The sequence below is a fragment of the Lolium perenne genome, chromosome 4, assembly GCF_019359855.2.
Source record: "Lolium perenne isolate Kyuss_39 chromosome 4, Kyuss_2.0, whole genome shotgun sequence".
NCBI classification, from domain to species: Eukaryota; Viridiplantae; Streptophyta; class Magnoliopsida; order Poales; family Poaceae; genus Lolium; species Lolium perenne.
In genome coordinates, this window is record NC_067247.2 from 85375381 (window position 1) to 85392433 (window position 17053).

General features: G+C 41.5%; 1 pseudogene; it reads right to left on the minus strand.

Moving 5' to 3' along the window:
* Positions 1-11434: 11434 nt before the first annotated feature.
* On the minus strand, positions 11435-15066 carry LOC139830483 (zinc finger BED domain-containing protein RICESLEEPER 2-like; annotated as a pseudogene).
* Between the last annotated feature and the right edge of the window lie 1987 nt (positions 15067-17053).

The following is a 17053-nucleotide window of genomic DNA, read 5'->3' on the forward strand; positions in this document are numbered from 1 at the left end:
TTTCAGTGTGCCATTCAGAGTAGTTGATCATCATATCATCAAGAAGCTTTGTTGCAGCACACAAAGTGATGGACATAAAAGTACCTCCAGCAGCTGAATCCAATAGGTTCCTTGAAGAAAAATTTAATCCTGCATAAAAGGTTTGGATGATCATCCAAGTAGTTAGTCCATGGATAGGGCAATTCTTTACCAAAGATTTTATTCTTTCCCATGCTTGGGCAACATGCTCATTATCCAATTGCTTAAAATTCATAATGCTACTTCTCAAAGATATAATTTTACCAGGAGGATAATATCTTCCAATGAAAGCATCTTTACATTTATCCATGAATCAATACTATTCTTAGGCAAAGATAGCAACCAATCTTTAGCTCTTCCTCTTAAGGAGAAAGGAAACAATTTCAGTTTTATAATGTCCCCATCTACATCCTTATACTTTTGCATTTCACAAAGTTCAACAAAATTATTAAGATGGGCAGCAGCATCATCAGTATTAACACCAGAAAATTGCTCTCTCATAACAAGATTTAGTAAAGCAGGTTTAATTTCATAAAATTCTGTTGTAGCAGCAGGTGGAGCAATAGGTGTGCATATGAAATTATTATTATTGGTGCTAATGAAATCACACAACTTAGTTTTCTCAGGAGTATTCATTTTAACAATAATAAAAATAAGTAAAGCAAACCGAATTAAGTAAAGTAAAACAAGTAACTAATTTTTTTTTGTTTTTGATATAAAGAAAGCAAACAAGACAGAAAATAAAATAAAGCAAGACAATAAACAAAGTAAAGAGATTGAGTGTGAGAGACTCCCCTTGCAGCGTGTCTTGATCTCCCCGGCAACGGCGCCAGAAAAATAGCTTGATGACGCGTGAAGCACACGTCCGTTGGGAACCCCAAGAGGAAGGTGTGATGCGTACAACAGCAAGTTTTCCCTCAGTAAGAAACCAAGGTTATCGAACCAGTAGGAGATGAAGGCCACGTGAAGGTTGTTGGTGAAGGAGTGTAGTGCGGCGCAACACTAGGGATTCCGGCGCCAACGTGGAACCTGCACAACACAATCAAGATACTTTGCCCCAACTTAACAGTAAGGTTGTCAATCTCACCGGCTTGCTGTAAACAAAGGATTAAACGTATGGTGTGGAGAATGATGTTTGCTTGCAAAGAACAACAGAGAACAATGATTGCAGTAGGTTGTATTTCAGATGTAAAAAAATGGACCGGGGTCCACAGTTCACTAGTGGTGTCTCTCCAATAAGATAAATAACATGTTGGGTGAACAAATTACAATTGGGCAATTGACAAATAGAGAGGGCATAATAATGCACATACATATAATGATGACTACTATGAGATTTACTTAGGGCATTACGACAAAGTACATAGACCGCTATCCAGCATGCATCTATGCCTAAAAAGTCCACCTTCGGGTTAGCATCCGCACCCCTTCCAGTATTAAGTTGCAAACAACAGACAATTGCATTAAGTACTGTGCGTAATGTAAATAATACAAATATCCTTAGACAAAGCATTGATGTTTTATCCCTAGTGGCAACAGCACATCCACAACCTTAGAACTTTTCATCCGTCCTGATTCAATGGAGGCATGAACCCACTATCTAGCATAAATACTCCCTCTTGGAGTTACAAGTATCAACTTGGCCAGAGCCTCTACTAGCAACGGAGAGCATGCAAGATCATAAACAACACATATATGATAGATCGATAATCAACTTGACATAGTATTCCATATTCATCGGATCCCAACAAACACAACATGTAGCATTACAAATAGATGATCTTGATCATGATAGGCAGCTCAAAAGATCTAAACATGATAGCACAAGAGGAGAAGACAACCATCTAGCTACTGCTATGGATCCATAGTCCAAGGATTAACTACTCACGCATCAGTCCGGAGGCGGGCATGGTGATTGATACGTCTCAAACGTATCTATAATTTCTTATGTTCCATGCTAGTTTTATGACAATACTCACATGTTTTATATACACATTACATCATTTATACGCATTTTCCGGCACTAACCTATTGACAAGATGCCGAAGCGCCAGTTCCTGTTTTTGTTCTGTTTTTGGTTTCAGAAATCCTACACAGGAAATATTCTCGGAATTGGACGAAACGAAAGCCCAGGGTCTTATTTTTCCACGGAGCTTCCAGAAGACCGAAGAGGATACGAAGTGGGTCCACGAGGCGCCCAAACCATAGGGTGGCGTGGCCAGCATGGGGCCCGCGCCGACCTATGGTGTGGGGCCCCCGTGCCTCCTCCGACTCTGCTCTTCCGCCTACTTATACTCTCCGTCGCGAAAACCCTATTACCGAGAGCCACGATACGGAAAAAGTTCCAGAGACGCCGCCGCCAATCCCATCTCGGGGATTCAGGAGATCGCCTCCGGCACCCTGCCGGAGAGGGGAATCATCTCCCGAAGGACTCTACATCACCATGATCTCCTCCGGACTGATGTGTGAGTAGTTCATCCTTGGACTATGGGTCCATAGCAGTAGCTATATGGTTGTCTTCTCCTCTTGTGCTATCATGTTTAGATCTTGTGAGCTGCCTATCATGATCAAGATCGTTTATTTGTAATGCTACATGTTGTGTTTGTTGGGATCCGATGAATATGGAATACTATGTCAAATTGATTATTGATCTATCATATATGTGTTGTTTATGATCTTGCATGCTCTCCGTTGCTAGTAGAGGCTCTGGCCAAGTTGATACTTGTGACTCCAAGAGGGAGTATTTATACTCGATAGTGGGTTCATGCCTCCATTGAATCTGGGACAGTGACAGAAAGTTCTAAGGTTGTGGATGTGCTGTGTTGCCACTAGGGATAAAACATCAATGCTTTGTCTAAGAATATTTGTGTTGATTACATTACGCACCATACTTAATGCAATTGTCTGTTGTTTGCAACTTAATACTGGAAGGGGTGCGGATGCTAACCCGAAGGTGGACTTTTTAGACATAGATGCATGCTGGATAGCGGTCTATGTACTTTGTCGTAATGCCCTAAGTAAATCTCATATTAGTCATCATTATATGTATGTGCATTGTTATGCCCTCTCTATTTGTCAATTACCCAACTGTAATTTGTTCACCCAACATGCTATTTCTTATTGGAGAGACACCACTAGTGAACTGTGGACCCTGGTCCATTCTTGTACATCTGAATAAAATCTACTGCAATCATTGTTCTCTGCTGCTCATTGCAAACAAATATCATTTTCCACACCATACGTTTAATCCTTTGTTTACAGCAAGCCGGTGAGATTGACAACCTCACTGTTACGTTGGGGCAAAGTATTTTGATTGTGTTGTGCAGGTTCCATGTTGGCGCCAGAATCCCTGGTGTTGCGCCGCACTACACTCCTCCGCCAAAAACCTTCACGTGGCCTTCATCTCCTACTGGTTCGATAAACCTTGGTTTCTTACTAAGGGAAACTTGCTGTTGTACGCATCACACCTTCAACTTGGGGTTCCCAACGGGCGTGTGCTTTACGCGTCATCAAGCTAAATTTCTGGCGCTGTTGCCGGGGAGATCAAGACACGCTGCAAGGGGAGTCTCTCACATCCAATCTCTTTACTTTGTTTTTGTCTTGCTTTGCTTTATTTTATTTTCTGCTTTGTTTGCTTTCTTTATATCAAAAAACACAAAAAAATTAGTTACTTGCATTTAGTTTATTTACTTTTTGTTTATTTCACCATGCTTCCTCCTAAGTTCACTCTGAAAGATATACCGGTAGGGCAAGGGTCTATCATTGGAAGAGATAATATAGAAGAATTTTTCACTCATGTTAGTATGGTTGAAGATTTTGAAGATAGACACTTGGTAAAAGTTGTTCCTACTTATGATAGTGCTACTGCCTCTTTAGTACACATGTTGGAAACTAGATTTGTTAATCTCAATCCTATAATGCAACATATGTTTCTTACACTCTCTGCTATGGAAATGAGAGAAAAGAGAGATTTTGTCTTAGAGGTCCTTCTTAGAGAATTTGGTGATATAGCTAAAGAAGCTAGAAAAGTTTTTATTAAGCATAAGAGGCTTGGCTTTTGTACCGATTTTGCAAAAACACTTGAAAAGATGGACATGGATAGATTAAAGTACACTAATAACGTCAATGGTGAGGGGGAGATTAAAGTACCGATACCTAGTAAGCTCCTAGGAATGCATGAAGCTCTAGAAAATAACTATGCTTGGCTTGTTCCTGAAAATTTGTTTGATGAGAATAGTAAGCCTAAGAGTAAAGAAAGAGGAGTTCCTTACATAGACAAGATACAATGCATAGTTGAGAAAACTCCAAACCCCTCTGTTGATGCTTCATCTCTTGATAATACTTGATTCACACTTTCTGCGCCTAACTGAAAGGCGTTAAAGAAAAGCGCTTATGGGAGACAACCCATTATTTTACTTCTGCACTTTTGTTTTATATTTGAGTCTTGGAAGTTGTTACTACTGCAGCAACCTCTCCTTATCTTTATTTTATTGCATTTTTGTGCCAAGTAAAGTCTTTGATAGTAAGGTTGATACTAGATTTGGATTACTGCGCAGAAACAGATTTCTTACTGTCACGAATTTGAGTAGCCCCCTCTGTAGGTAACTCAGAAAAATCTGCCAATTTATGTGTGTGATCCTCAGATATGTACGCAACTTTCATTCAATTTGAGCTTTTTCATCTGAGCAAGTTAAGTGCCCCTAAAAAATTCGTCTTTACGGACTGTTCTGTTTTGACAGATTCTGCCTTTTATTTCGCATTGCCTCTTTTGCTATGTTGGATGGATTTATTTGTTCCATTAACTTTCAGTAGCTTTGTGCAATGTCCAGAAGTGTTAAGAATGATTGTGTCACCTCTGAATATGTGAATTTTTGATTATGCACTAACCCTATAATGAGTTTGTTTTGAGTTTGGTGTGGAGGAAGTTTTCAAGGGTCAAGAGAGGAGAATGATACAATATGATCAAGAAGAGTGAAAAGTCTAAGCTTGGGGATGCCCCCGTGGTTCATCCCTGCATATTTCAATAAGACTCAAGCATCTAAGCTTGGGGAAGCCCAAGGCATCCCCTTCTTCATCGACAACTTATCAGGTCACCTCTAGTGAAACTATATTTTTATTCCGTCACATCTTATGTGCTTTACTTAGAGCGTCTGTATGTTTTTATTTTTGTTTTTGTTTGAATAAAATCAGATCCTAGCATTCTTTGTTTGGGAGAGAGACACGCTCCGCTGTTGCATATGAACACTGGTGTTCTTAGCTTTACTTTTAATGTTCATGGCGAAGGTTGAAACTGCTTTGTTCATTGTTATATGGTTGGAAACAGAAAATGCTTCATGTGGTAATTGGTATATTGTCTTGAATAATTTGATACTTGGCAATTGTTTTGCTCAAATAGATCATGTTTAAGCTCTTGCATCATGTACTTTGCACCTATTAATGAAGAACTACCATAGAGCTTGTTGAAATTTGGTTTGCATGATTGGTCTCTCTAAAGTCTAGATATTTTCTGGTGAAGTGTTTGAACAACAAGGAAGACAGTGTAGAGTCTTATAATGCTTGCAATATGTTCTTATGTAAGTTTTGCTGTACCGTTTCATACTTGTGTTTGCTTCAAACAACCTTGCTAGCCCAAAGCCTTGTACTGAGAGGGAATGCTTCTCGTGCATCCAAATCCTTGAGCCAAAACTATGCCATTTGTGTCCACCATACCTACCTACTACGTGGTATTTCTCTGCCATTTCAAATTAAATTACTTGAGTGCTACCTTTAAAATTTCATTCCTTGTCTTTGCAATACATAGCTCATGGGAAAATAGCTTAAAAACTATTGTGGTAAAGAATATGTAGCTTATGTATCTTATTTCTTATAAGTTGCTTGTTGAGCGGTAATCATGTTTCTGGGGACGCCATCAACTATTACACCTTTGTTGAATATCATGTGAGTTTCTATGCATGTTCGTCTTGTCTGAAGTAAGGGTGATTTATCATGATCAAATGGTTTGAGTATGCATATTGTTAGAGAAGAACATTGGGCCGCTAACTAAAGCCATGTATCATGGTGGAAGTTTCAGTTTGGACATTAATCCTCAATATCTTATGAGAATATTATCTGTTGTTGAATGCTTATGCATTAAAGAGGAGTCCATTATCTGTTTTCTATGTTGTCCCGATATGGATGTCCTTAGTTGAGATCTATCAAAAATGAGAAATCAAATGTGATCTATCTCCTTGGACCTTTGTACAGGCGGCATAGAGGTACCCCTTTGTGACACTTGGTTGAAACATATGTTATGCAATGATAATCCATGTAAATCCAAGCTAACTAGGACAAGGTGCGAGCACTATTGGTATTCTATGCATGAGGCTTGCAACTTATAGGATGTCTTATGCATAACACATATGAATTATTACTACCGTTGACAAAAAAAATTCTATGTTTTCAAAATAAAAGCTCTAGCACAAAAATAGTAATCCATGCTTCCCTCTGTGAAGGGCCTTTCTTTTACTTTATGTTGAGTCAGTTTACCTACTTCTTTCTATCTTAGAAGCAAACACTTGTGTCAACTGTGTGCATTGATTTCTACATACTTGCTTATTTGCATTCATCATATTACTTTGTGTTGACAATTATCCATGAGATATACATGTTGAAGTTGAAAGCAACTGCTGAAACTTATATCTTCCTTTGTGTTGCTTCAAAACTTTCTACTAAGAATTTATTGCTTTATGAGTTAACTCCTATGCAAGTCTTATTGATACTTGTCTTGAAAGTACTATTCATGAAAAGTCTTTGCTATATGATTCAGTTGTTTAATCATTGTCTTTACCATTGTTTCGAATCACTTCATTCATCTCATATGCTTTACAATAGTATTGATCAAGATTATGATAGCATGTCACTTCAGAAATTATCCTTGTTATCGTTTACCTACTCGAGGGCGAGTATGAACTAAGCTTGGGGATGCTTGATACGTCTCAAATGTATCTATAATTTCTTATGTTCCATGCTAGTTTTATGACAATACTCACATGTTTTATATACACATTACATCATTTATACGCATTTTCCGGCACTAACCTATTGACAAGATGCCGAAGCGCCAGTTCCTGTTTTGTGCTGTTTTTGGTTTCAGAAATCCTACACAGGAAATATTCTCGGAATTGGACGAAACGAAAGCCCAGGGTCTTATTTTTCCACGGAGCTTCCAGAAGACCGAAGAGGATACGAAGTGGGGCCACGAGGCGCCCAAACCATAGGGCGGCGCGGCCAGCATGGGGCCCGCGCCGGCATATGGTGTGGGGCCCCCGGGCCTCCTCCGACTCTGCCCTTCCGCCTACTTATACTCTTCGTTAGAAAACCCTATTACCGAGAGCCACGATACGGAAAAAGTTCCAGAGACGCCGCCGCCGCCAATCCCATCTCGGGGGATTCAGGAGATCGCCTCCGGCACCCTGCCGGAGAGGGGAATCATCTCCCGGAGGACTCTACATCACCATGATCGCCTCCGGACTGATGTGTGAGTAGTTCATCCTTGGACTATGTGTCCATAGGAGTAGCTAGATGGTTGTCTTCTCCTCTTGTGCTATCATGTTTAGATCTTGTGAGCTGCCTATCATGATCAAGATCGTTTATTTGTAATGCTACATGTTGTGTTTGTTGGGATCCGATGAATATGGAATACTATGTCAAGTTGATTATTGATCTACCATATATGTGTTGTTTATGATCTTGCATGCTCTCCGTTGCTAGTAGAGGCTCTGGCCAAGTTGATACTTGTGACTCCAAGAGAGAGTATTTATGCTCGATAGTGGGTTCATGCCTCCATTGAATCTGGGACAGTGACAGAAAGTTCTATGGTTATCGATGTGTTGTTGCCACTAGGGATAAAACATCAACGCTTTGTCTAAGGATATTTGTGTTGATTACATTACGCATCATACTTAATGCAATTGTCTGTTGTTTGCAACTTAATATTGGAAGGGGTGCAGATGCTAACCCGAAGGTGGACTTTTTAGGCATAGATGCATGCTGGATAGCGGTCTATGTACTTTGTCGTAATGCCCTAAGTAAATCTCATATTAGTCATCATGATATGTATGTGCATTGTTATGCCCTCTCTATTTGTCAATTGCCCAACTGTAATTTGTTCACCCAACATGCTATTTCTTATTGGAGAGACACCACTAGTGTACTATGGACCCCGGTCCATTCTTTTACATCTGAATACAATCTACTGCAATCATTGTTCTCTGCTGCTCATTGCAAACAAACATCATTTTCCACACCATACGTTTAATCCTTTGTTTACAGCAAGCCGGTGAGATTGACAACCTCACTGTTACGTTGGGGCAAAGTATTTTGATTGTGTTGTGCAGGTTCCACGTTGGCGCCGGAATCCCTGGTGTTTCACCGCACTACACTCCCCCGCCAACAACCTTCACGTGGCCTTCATCTCCTACTGGTTCGATAAACCTTGGTTTCTTACTGAGGGAAACTTGCTGTTGTACGCATCACACCTTCCACTTGGGGTTCCCAACGGGCGTGTGCTTTACGCGTCATCAGTGATGTAGAGCCATCCGGTGATGATTCCCCTCTCCGGCAGGGTGCCGGAGGTGATCTTCAGAACCCCCGAGATGGGGTTGACGGCGGCGGCGTCTCAGTAACTTTTCTCGTATCGTGGCTCTCGGTACTAGGGTTTTCGCGACGGAAGGATTATATAGACGAAGGGGCAGAGTCGGGGGACGCCCGAGGGGCCCACCCCATATGGCGGCGCGGCCCTGGCCGCGCCCCCCTATGGTGTGGCCGCCTCGTGGGCCCTCTTCGTCTCCTCTTCGGTGTTCTGGAAGACTCCGTGGAAAATAAGACCGTGGGATTTTTTTTCGTCCAATTCCGAGAATATTTCCTGTGTAGAATTTCTGAAACCAAAAACAGCAGAAAACAGGAACTGGCGCTTCGGCATCTTGTTAATAGGTTAGTGCCGGAAAATGCATAAAAATGATATAAAGTGTATATAAAACATGTGAGTATTGTCATAAAACTAGCATGGAACATAAGAAATTATAGATACGTTTGAGACGTATCATATGTCATCTGGATCTTCTTGCTTGCGTTTCCGGTACCAATTGGCAGGTCTATCATTTTACTCATGGAAATCAACGAGGTAATAAGATCCGTTGTGCAACACTTTTCTGATGATGAAAGGTCCTTTCCAAGGAGATTGCAACTTATGCTCTTTCACCTGCCGAAGGCGGAGGACCAAGTCACCTTCCTGAAAAACGAGCGGTTCCGAACTCGACGACTATGATAGCGTCGTAGTTTCTGCTGGTAAATGGTGGAACATTGGTCAGCTAGATTCCGAGCCTCTTCGATCAGGTCCACATATAGCTGTTGAGCCTCATCAGTAGTTTCTTCATTGTAGGCGGAAACTCACGGGGAATCATGGATGATGTCGGAGGGGAGCACAGCTTCAGATCCGTATACTAGAAAGAACGGTGTAAATCTAGTTGACCTATTAGGGGTAGTTCGTAAACTCCACAGAACAGAATCTAACTCCTCAGCCCAAGCTCCGGCTGCACGGCGCAGCGGCTCTTCAAGGCGAGGTTTGACTCCGGTTAGTATGAGGCCATCGGCTCGCTCGACCTACCCATTGGATTGTACATGAGCCACATATGCATGGTCAAGCCGGATCCCTATGTCATTGCAATAATCCTTTAGTTCTCGCTATGTCATATGCATGCCCATTGGATTGTACATGAGCCACATATGCCATTGTCTGTGATTATTCTGTGTGGGATGTCGTATCTCACTACGAGGCTGCAAACAAATTTTAGTGTCGTAGCACCATTGGATTTTCTCACTGGCTTTGCCTCGATCCACTTACTGAACTTGTCAATAGCGACCAAGAGGTACTTAAAACCGCAGGGAGATGATTTCTTTAATTTTCTGACCATATCGAGTCCCCAGACCGCGAACGGCCAAGTGATAGGGATGGTCTTCAGCTCCTGATCCGACACGTTTGGTTGAGTAGCATAGGACTGACAACCTCGACAAGTTTTCACTATCTTCTCAGCATCTTCTTTAGTTGTTAGCCAGTAAAGACCTTGCCGGAGAGCTTTTGCAACGAGGGATCTGAGAGCGGCGTGATGCCCACAATCACCTGCATGGATCTCTCTAAGGATTTTGATGCCGTCTTGATTTGAGACGCATTTCAGAAATACCCCGTTTGCACTTCGCTTGTAGAGCTGTCCATAAACTATTGTGTAGGATCTTGCTCATCTGACGACCTGTCGTGCGAGGACTTCGTCCTCCGGCAACTTCTGGTCAATGAGGTAGTCCAGAAAAGGTTGGGTCCAAGCCGGAGTGATAACCAACACCTCCTTAGCTGGAGACACCGCCACATCTGGGTTTTCCGGGTTAGCGCCCTTCACCAAGGGTATCCATAGATGCTCAAGGAAAATTCCGGGCGGAATGGGTTTCCTGCCGGATCCAAGCTTGGATAGCATATCTGTTGTTGTGTTATCATCTCTCTTGATGTACTTCACTTCATATCCGAGGAAGGACTTGGCAATCTCGTCAACTTCAACTCTGTAAGCCGCAGTAACGGAGTTTATGGCGTTCAAGGTTCCGGCTACTTGTTGTGCCACCAGGTCGGAATCTCCGCAGCATATAATGTGCTTGATCCCAATTTCCTCAGCGATGCGCAGACCGTGTAGTAGAGCCTTGTATTCCGCCATATTGTTTGTAGTTTCGAAGTGAATCTGCAGAACGTATTGCAGTTCTTCTCAGGTTGGTGAGTTCAGGGTAACTCCAGCCCCCGAGCCTTGATGCTGGTTGGATCCATCAAAATGCATAACCCAAGTTTCAGGTTCCGGCATAGGGGTTCCATCCGGAGCCTCAGTCCAATCGGCGGCAAAATCCGCCAATATCTGGGACTTGATCGAGGTTCTGGCTTTGTAGTTGATGTCGAAGGCGGAGAGTTCCATGCCCCACTTTGCTATGTGCCCTGTTGCGTCGGAGTTTGTTGATGATGGTTGACAGTGGAGCTTTGCTCACAACTGTCATAGGATGCTCCTGGAACTAGTGTCTCAGCTTCCAGCTACCTAGGAACACTCCATAGGCTAGCTTCTAGGAACACTCCATAGGCTAGCTTCTGAAAGTGAGGGTATCTTTGTTTGGATTCCGTCAGTACCTCGCTAATGTAATAGACTAGCCTTTGGACTCTGTATTCATGACCTTCTTCCTTTCACTCCACCACGATGTGACTAATAACCTTGTTGGAGGCTCCCAGGTAGAGGAGCATACACTCTGACTCTTCTGGAGCTTCCAAGATAGGCGGGGAAGAGAGTATGTCCTTCAACCCTGAAGTGTTTTGGACAAATCAAAAGCGACATGATAATTGGACAACTGACACAGACACTTGACACCACAACTTAACATAGTTTAGAAAATAGTAGCCAGCAAGTAACAAATAACAACACAAAGGTAAATTGCATAGTCTCAGCCAACATCTAGCACCACCATCAGCCAACAGAAATAGCTACAGCAGCTAGCGGACAACACAACAAGTGATTGGTTCTTTGGGCCTACTAGACCAGCATAAACATCAGCTTGCATCTTGCAGCTATTAGACCAACATAAACAACAGCTTGCAGGAAGCATCCATCATCATCTAGAGAGCATAAACATCAGCCATCAACCGCCACTCCAACAGAAATAGAAGCAATGCATCTTCACTCTTGAGTGATGATTGAAGTAGACTCATCCTACACACACACCAAATGATAGAGAAACATTAGTAAACTATGCACTTGTAGTTTTATATCAACGCATTTTAGTAATTTACCATCTCTTCTTCATCATCCTCAAGAACACTCTGAAATGTAGCAAAGAGAGTAGAATCCCATCCACCTGATGAAATAACAAACATTAGTAAATGGCAAGTTATTTGCAAAGTAAAAAATCAAATGCAAGTGCCAAACCATATTACCTAACAAATCAGCACGAGACCAAGCTTGCATGCACATGAGAGCTTCAACCACATTAGGAGTAAGTCTACTACGATGCACATTTAGTACTCTTCCACTAGTACTAAATGCACATTCCGAAGCCACATATGTTATTGGAATAGGCAATATATCACGAGCAAGTTTTTGCAAGGTAGGAAACCTCGAGCCGCTAACCTTCCACCAAGTGATGATATACAATTCTTGTGTTCTAGGTAAGCAAGCTTCTTCCAAATACAAGTCCAATTATGTATGGATTGATGAAGAAGGCACAGTGGGACGACTAGACATATACAGATCATAGAGTTTCATGGCTTCATCTTCTTCTGCAATTGGCTCAGCAACATAAGCATCCCATGTATCCTCACCTTCAACTTCATCTTTATATTGCTTCACTAATCCAATCAGTAACTTCCTCACCTTCTCTATTTCTGCGGTTGCATGCTCTCTTCCATAGAGGGGACCATAAAGAGCATTAAGAATATTAAGTTTATACCTTGGATCAAGAACTGTTGCAACGGACATAAGACCATGGATATCTTTCCAGTACTTCTGGAACTTATCCTTCATTTCCTCAGACATTTTTGTGTGTAAGCTCATTGTCACTGTTACCCCATTTCCTTATGGCTAAGCGAATGGTAATCACTTTAGGGAAAAAAAGATTTGATGTGACATAATTGGTGTCCGAGAATAACTCAGTTATATCAAAAAAGAGCTTCAACCTATCACATATTTCGTTTGCAAACTTCCAATCATCTTTGGTTGGGCAACACTTAAATTTCTTTTCACGTGCCTTTAATTTTTCAAATATCTTTATGTATTGTACTGCAATGCTAATCATGGTATAAGTTGAATTCCATCTAGTCTTACAATCAAGAGTTAACCTTTTGTTATACTCTATGTTCAAAGTTTTTGCCATCTTTTCAAACTTCTCATGCCTTTTAGGTGTGGCTGACCAAAATGCAACACTATCACGAACCCTTTCAATATCGTGCTCTAAGACACTAATTCCATCTTTCACAATTAAGTTTAATATGTGAGCAGCACAACGCATATGCATTAGTTGACCATTCATCATGAGAGAGCTTGTGTCCAACTTATCTTGTAATATATCCATAGCCTTGTCATTTGATGTGCAGTTGTCCAAAGTGATGGTGGAGATCTTCCTCTCAAGGTGCCACTCAACGAGACATTCATACAAGGCTTCACATATAACTTCAGCTGAATGTGGACATGGCACATAAGCAAACCTATTTAACACAATAAAACATAAACAAACCATTAGTACAACATAAACATGGAATGGTAATTGGTAATAGTTAGTATTGTGCTATGTTCAGATTTTACCTCATAAGAAAGCTCTTCAGGTTCCAAGAATCAATATAGTGTGTTAAGAATCATCAATATAGTGTGCAGTAACAGCCATATAACCTCTCTTTTGATAGCCTGTCCACAAATCTGTAGTGATAGCCACTCGGTGTTTGAAAGTTGCAAAGAAATTCACCATCTTCTCCCTTTGAGCAGAATGCATAGCCACAATATCATTCCTAATAGTATTTCTGCACACCATCTTAAACAGTGGCTGCAAAGAAGAACAAAATCTGCGAAACCCACTATGATCTACAATAGATAAAGGGTACTCATGTTCACATATCATCAATGCAAGATCTTTCCTGGCCTTCTCTTGGTCAAAAATGATGTTTTCTACATTCACTTTGCCACCTTCACCTTTTGTCAACCTTAATTTTTGTTGCTTTGGGCCCATAGGTGCATGCCTAGCAGGACAAGAATCCAAATGTGAACGCAAGTGAGTGGTGCCAGCTCTAGGTCCCCAAGCAAATTTTTTGTGACAGTAATTGCACTCGGCTTTCCATCCGCCATTTTCAAATTTTGATTCCATCTCTTGCCATACTGCAGATGTTAGCTTCCTCTTACAACTAACTCTACCAGATGTAACCTGAGATGTCGGAGTAGCAGCTTGAGATGCCGGAGTAGCAGCTTGAGATTGCGGAGTAGCAACTTCAGATGTTGGAGTAGCATGTTGAAACACCAAAGCATCAACGGAGATTTCATTCCCATTCCCTGAACCAGCCACAGCTGAACCTTCTGCTCCATCTTGAGAAGCCAATGATCTGTACATGATACAGAACAAATAAGTTTCTGAATTGCAAAAATATATATGACAATCCTACCACTAATAAAAAACTAGCAGAACACAATTAAGAATATTAGACAGTGTTGGACAATCTAAAATATATTAACACTAGTACACATTAGACTATTTTACGTCATTAGCTAGTTCCTGTACCCAAAGAAATTTTAGAGGACAAGACAGTGAAAACATGTATCCACCTCGATGCTAGTATACATCCACTGATATGCTAATATACATCTAGACCAAGCTAGCTAGTGGCCTCCAAAACATTCTGCTACAGGGAGAAAACACTCGCCTGTCATCCACCAGAACCAGTGCGGCAAATCAAGTAAACAACATTACGATTCAACTAGCAGGCAGCGTTAATAGAGGAATTGGAGGATAGCTAGGCTACAGTTCATCACATGATTCAAAGCATCTGTAGCTAGCTGAATTGAAAAATCAAGAGATACACGTCTTACCGGCCAGCGTTGCCACTAGAGCGGAGAGTTGGAGCCATCAGGATTTGTAGATGTGGCCGACTTGCTGTGGTAATACAGCCTAGACTGGCCCTCCTGCCGCCACGCACGTCACAGGTAAGCCGTTGCCATGCTCAACACCACCATAACCTGCAGCGACGGTAAGCGTGAAGAAACAGGGGAATTTGGGGAGGGCCTGATGGAGATCAGGAGATGGATTGCGGTTAGGTTCTCGCCGGCTCCATGGCTTCCCGTGGAGGAGAGATGGGGATTGGGGAGATGCTGAGAAAGCCTTGATGCTGAGGGACGGGGATGGAGTGAAGCCATGAGGGGATCGATGATTAATACGAGCTCGGGGAGCGGCGGCGACTGAGCAGACTGAGGGGATTGCGCTAACGATTGGGGAGACGAGGGGAGTAAGAATTAATTTGGCCGTCGGGGCCTGGGCTTGGCCGCTTGGCTGACGTGCCCTTCTTAATTGTTTGGTTACTGGCTTAGCTATGGACCCACATGTCAGGTGTTACGAGCAGGTATACCCGCGAATATCCGTGCCCGCGGTAAAAATTGCCATCCTTGGATGGGACTAGCATGTAATGGCGTGGCAACATGCCACGCCAGATGGTAGCTGCAATTTAAAAAATGAGGATATAACATTGTAAGTTTTACTTGCACGGCGAGTATTAGGAATGTATACCACTCACAATAATAGCAGAGTTCATCTCATGTCATACCAAACCACAATAAAAGAATGCCAAGCACAAACTGTCCAGGTTAAACTGCTAATTTATCTGCCAATACAGATGGTTCGAGACTCCAGCTATGAAATAAGAGTTCATAAACCGTGTGAAATACTTAGCTAGCTCCCTCAAGTAGGAAACTGAGAGAGACAGGGTAACTGCATCCTTCTAAGAATTGGATTTATTAAAAGACATCTAAAAACAAACAAAAAAACTAATTTTATGGATAGACTTATAAAAGAAATTGAGAAAGCAGAATGAAATACTCCGATTGACACACCAACAAGAATGGAAAATTGCCTCATCTATGTTGGTCCAGTGTCCAACCATTTGTGAACCTATGCATTTAGTTGCCAAAAACAACCGAATATTTTCAGGTAAAGCGGGGCAAAGTAAATGCAGATAATTCTGTACTGCTAATATTTTACCAATTGGCTCACCATCAAGTTCATGTGTATTATGAACTTTAAATAATGGATGGTATGAGTTAATTGATATATCTAGGAATAGCAACTAACCATTTCAGCCACTAATTATAGTTAAAATGAAAAGCCCAAAAGGAAACTAAACATTATAAACCTTTCAATAACATACAAAAGCATAAATTCATAAACTCAAAAAGATAGACTTATAAGAGAAACACACCATGGCTCAGCTTTGGAAAGTATTATGAACTCAGGGATTGAGGTCTAGCATGTTCTCCATGCCAAATTTTTAAAAAGATCTCCTATCAGATACTATAAAAGGTTTCCATGCCAAAGAAGAATAGATATATCTCCGTGCCAAAGAACAACAAATATACATCACATAGTAGTGCTACAGTTCTTTCAAGGAATTTCCCTATAGGAGACTTAGTTAGATTTTGTCAAAAACATTGCCTTGGTAAAAAAAATTACATCTGCATGTTCGTATAATGTCCTTGAGATCCCCACATCAAACTACCCATCAATAACTGAACTAATTGTCATTTTCGAATAACGGATTTCTAATATTGTCACAGTTTCTACGACGATAGTAAGGCCATAAAAAACGTCTTCCACTTTCATGCATGAGAGACTCCATGGTTCTCGGATAGTGTCGGAAGAAAACAAGTTTTTTCTCGTATAGTGTTGGATTATGCTCTTAAACTATTTATGTTTTTGAATGAGAGCAATGAACCAAGATGTGAATGTTGGTGTTGGGGATATGTCAACTAGTTGTGCACATCAGCGCCTTGATTCCCGGTAAGCTCGGGTGGCCCACAAATGATGGTGAAGCCTATGGCCTAACTAGACGGTCCAGTTGACGGAGAAAAGAAGTGGTTTGATTCGGCATGGAGACAATCTACCGAATCTAATCCATGACATATGCCGGTCGGATCCGTGAAGTGCAAGACAAGGAATACAAGGTAGTCTAGACTTAATCATACCTGGTAGGATCTCTACACCTACAACCCTAGATCTGGAGCCTTTATAAGCTGGATTCTGGGAGCCCTTGAAAGAGAACTGAACTCATTGTAATCTCGCACTTGTTACCTGAATAATTCCATACAAGCAATAGTAGGACCTCGCCATCGTCGTGAGCTTCCCCTCCCACTGGAGACTCCGGAGTACCATCGATCACGCAACGATAGTTGGCATTCATCCATAATACTATGTTATAATATTGTGTCTCATTAGACTTTCTAGCTTTTTAGTCACTGCT